Genomic DNA, 4,408 nt, shown 5'->3' with positions numbered 1-4,408 from the left:
CAAACTAATGGGATTCCCAGAGACCTGTACCTCGCTCATGTGGATGCTGCTGGCACCTGGGCTGTGTGCCCAGTGCTGGCTCAGGTGCAGCACTGCTCTGCGCTTCCCACACCTCCTCTTGCAGAAAGAGGGGACCGGGGCAGGGAGAAGAGGTTTCTCTTAATAGCATAAGCTCAAGGTGATGGATGACTTCTGGAGGAGATTTTATAATTAGGCGTGCTCTGAGAGATTTACTTCGGGGTTGGTTCAGGCTTTACCAGCTGGGAGCACGGACGGCGGTTTGGGAGCTTGAAGTGGGGGTCGTGTTGGGGTCTGTATGAGCAGGAGGGGGTCTGAGCAGAGAGGTATGTTGAACAGTGGGGTTTCTTGTGCTTGGTGGATACAGATTGTGATCTGGGGCATCATCCGGATGGTGCCTCCGCCAATCCCATGTGCCAGAGATGTGGAGCATCTCCAGAGGTATGGAAGCTCTGCTGATGCACCTGCAGCTAGCAGAGCATTGCAGCCGATGCCTTGGGCTTGCTCCCTCTCATACCATGGAGCTGTCCCTTTCCTGCAGTCCATGTGACATGAGAAGGGACTGCCTGGCCCAGGGAAGGAGCCTTCGTTTCAGGTCTGAGCCCACGAAGAGGTGGTGGGTGAGGAGAAGCTGCTTCAGTCCTAGTCCCTGGTATTGAGGATGTTTTCTGTTCGGTTACTGCCTCAGCTAGGGCAGTCCTTCTGAGTGTTTGGGTTTTCTACATATATCTCCCTTAATTCCTGCATTTTTTTCCCCCAAATCCACAAGGCTGTGTAAAACCAGTAGAAATTTCAGTGCATATCATGATATTGGAGAGAGGAGAGGGCAGGTCTTCCTCTCGTGTGAATGATTTCCCTAAATTCATATTTTTAAAATCACTTTAATTGCTGATGTTTCTTTGCCTACTAGCGAGTAAATGTTCTTGAACAGCACTGGAATAAAAGGTGCAAATTGCTGCCATTTGGTTCAGCTGTGCTTTTTTGATACTCACGTTTGAATGCATTGACATTTGGGAGGGGTAGGGAAGGGAATAAGCACCCATTGTGTTGCCATATTCCCTCTCTTTCCCTGCACTCACGTATTCTCAGCTGTGTTTCCTGTCTCGTAGCTCATATTAAAAGGCCATGGGAAGGAAGGAGGAAAATGGAAGAACAGTCTCTGCTGGGAAAAGTCCAATACAGAAAATATACTATTATAAGCTTGGGTAATACTTAGCAGTTTGTCATCAGACATTTTGGCCTCATAAATCTTGTAATAAATTGACAAACCAGGTATCTCTAATATTCCACTGTGAAAAGAACCAAAAATGAAACCTGAAGGGAAACAAAAAAGAGAAGAAGTGCAGCTGCCAGAAGCGTGGTAAATCTCGCCCTTGCTAAAAGAGGAGAAGTAAAGCAGACAGCTCCTGTAGGATGCGAACCCCACTGAGTCTTCAGAGCAGAGTATGATTTAAGTTAGCCCTTGGAGCCCAGCAAGTCCTTGAAGAAACTGGAGGTGAGAAGGCTTGGCCGTCCTGCTCCCCGCCACAGCCTCAGGATCCAAACGCAAGCACGCACCCATGCACGTGGGTGCTGATTCAAGGCATCTAGATAGTGTCAGCGTTGAGTTGCACAACTGTTAAACCATAGATGTAATAGACATCATAGATTTTAAGTGAAGCTTTGAAGAAGATAACGTTTAGCTCACGAATAAGCAATCAAATCTCCATACGTCAGGGAAGTGGCATGCAGGTATGGTCATACCGAGGTGGAACTTTGGCCTCTTGGTGGTTTCTTCCTCTCATAAGTACCATGTTTGAACTGAATCTTTCCTCTGATGGATGAGGGTTTGTTACGGACACTGAGGAAAAAGCTTGAGAGATTGAAATTCAGCCTCAACATACCATTAAAATAACTTATGCTGAAGAAAAAAAGGGGAGATATAGATAGAAGAGCTCTCCAAGTTCATATATCTGGGAAAAAAAATAGAATTTTCTTTCGTGCTGGGTGGTTGGTGAACAGGTGAAAAACAGCATTTCTCTAACAGTGTGCCACAAAGGAAGAGTTGGGAAGGAAAAGCAACTTCCCCCCACATCAATAAAAATGTCACCATCCGTTTTAAGGCAGAAATCAATGTAATTGCCTAATGCTAGGTTTGGTGGGACGCTGAGCTGGACAGCCCCGTCCTCACAGAGCGGTCTGACAGCCAGGTCAGTATTCCTGTGCGCCCTGTTGGCTCATTGCTTCAGTGGAAACTGTAACTCAGCAAAACACTAAGTTTCAGCTCAAGCATTTACTTAAAACCAAGGTTGGCCAAAATGACCTGATGACTTCTGAGTGTACTTCTGAAAGCCTGGCCGCCAGCATCCCTGTCCACGTCCCAGGATAAATGGCTGGGCAAACAGGCTTAGGCCTGGTGGCTGCACATGCCGATCCCTGGCCAGACAGATTTCTGTGTCCTTCACCAAGCGTTTCACAGGGATTTTTCAGTTCCAGTCCCTCCCTGAGCTGCTTAGCTCCCCTCCGCCGGCTGAAGAAGAGGATGCCCTTTCGTCTCGTGGCGCAAACAGATCTCTCCTTGGTAACAGCGGCCATAAAACTCCTCCCAGATCCTTGACGCTCAGTCATCGGCGCGTGGCCGCGCCTCGCCGTCCCGGTCACAAGCCGTGTGTTTCCACAACATAGCAACTGTGGTGAGGGCTCACAGCCTCCCGCTCCGCCGGCACCACGCTCCGTCGATGAACCAGCACGGGCCTGGCAGAATGAGGCCAGAATGCCAGCCCTGGATCCAGCCTGGGGACTCTCCTTTAAAACTATAAAGCTGAGATAACAGCTGCCTACAACGGAGCGGATGGGTCTTCCCCCAGGTAAAACCAGTGTCCAGGCCAGGGACACTTTTTAGGAGGACACACTGATTCATAAAATAACCTCAGAAAACAGCAAAAGTGTCACCGACCTGGAGAACAGCCATGGGAGGTCAGGAGCGGGGGCCTTGCCACCCATGGCTGGCAAGAAGGGAGCTCTTCAGGGTTCAGGGTCTTGCTGCTTCCCTGGTGGAGGACAACGTGTAACCATCCAGATAAAAAAAGGAGACCCTCACCTGGCTGCAGGTGGATGCAGTGGCCGCAGCTGGGGATCTGAGTTATGGCACCCATCATTTATGTATTACAATACAAAAATATAACATGATATAAAACCCAAGGGCTGTGGGAGGGATCGTTTGACGATGAAGGCATTCATCTGGCACAGTGGAGAAGCGCAGAAGCTGCTGGGCCACAGTGGTGGCTTCGCTGATACCATCCCACAGCTGCTCGTCACGGCCTGGCTCAAGCGCTCGCTGGCGTTTCAGGCAATGCGTCATGGTTTAGGTTTGAGTAATAAATGTTTCGTTTCCATTTCACTCACTCTTTGAATTTATGAGCCTCATTACTTAAGACTGCTCTTATTTCTGGGGATCGAAATAACCATGGTGTACTCGCGCTCTGGTCTAGGTTCTGGCGTGAGCATCTGTCACCAGCACAACCCCAACAGTTCCTCTACGGTATTTAGGTCACCCTCCAGTGAATGGCATCCATGACTTTATTCTGACTGAACCATGAAATCATGGTTTTCCAGATGGAGAAAAGAGAGCACAAACTGACTACTGCTCTGAAAATGCAGTTTAAATTACAGATATTCTGTTCTCAGCCTTGGGACATATACAATTTTGGATGTATTTTTTAATTTTAATTTTATTTTGCTTCAAAAAAGCAAAGAAAAAAGAAGAAAATTTACTGTTTTATTTTTACTTGTGTTTTTGTCTGCATGAACAAAAGAGTAAATAGAATGGTTACCTTTTCACAAATGGTTTAAAAAAGGAGAAACACTAGAATCCGTAGAATACTTCAAGTTAAATATAAACAAAAAATGCATGCAGTTCTTTACAAAGGTTACTGAGTTGTGGTACCCGAATGCTGTGATTATCACAAAGACATTATGTCTGTGGTCCTGAATAGGAGGAGAGAGGGAAACTCGGAGAAGCAAACTTCTGATGCACACTTTCAGAAGCATTCAAGAACTTCATGACACTCAAATTTTCAGCATGGAGAGGCGAGCTGATTAATTGAACTGTAATGTGTCATCACCTTATTAAGTGGAAATAGTTCTGTAAAACTGTTATACTGTAGCCTAAGAAGCTTTGTCCTGTGGAATATTTTCATATTGTTTATGTATTTTTAAATATAAAACATGTATTTAGACATATATTGCTTATGTATTTATATACTATATTACATTTTTATATCTTTATATTTTAGTAAAGTATATCTTTATATTTAGTATTTTTTACTATTTCTTAGTTGCTTGTGTGTGTGTTGAAGTATTGTTATCTATCTCATTGATGTGACAGACACTTTTTCTATCTCCTTTAGTG

This window comes from Cygnus atratus, chromosome 1 (assembly GCF_013377495.2).
Source record: "Cygnus atratus isolate AKBS03 ecotype Queensland, Australia chromosome 1, CAtr_DNAZoo_HiC_assembly, whole genome shotgun sequence".
NCBI lineage: Eukaryota > Metazoa > Chordata > Aves > Anseriformes > Anatidae > Cygnus > Cygnus atratus.
Note: the sequence above shows the minus strand (reverse complement) of the source record.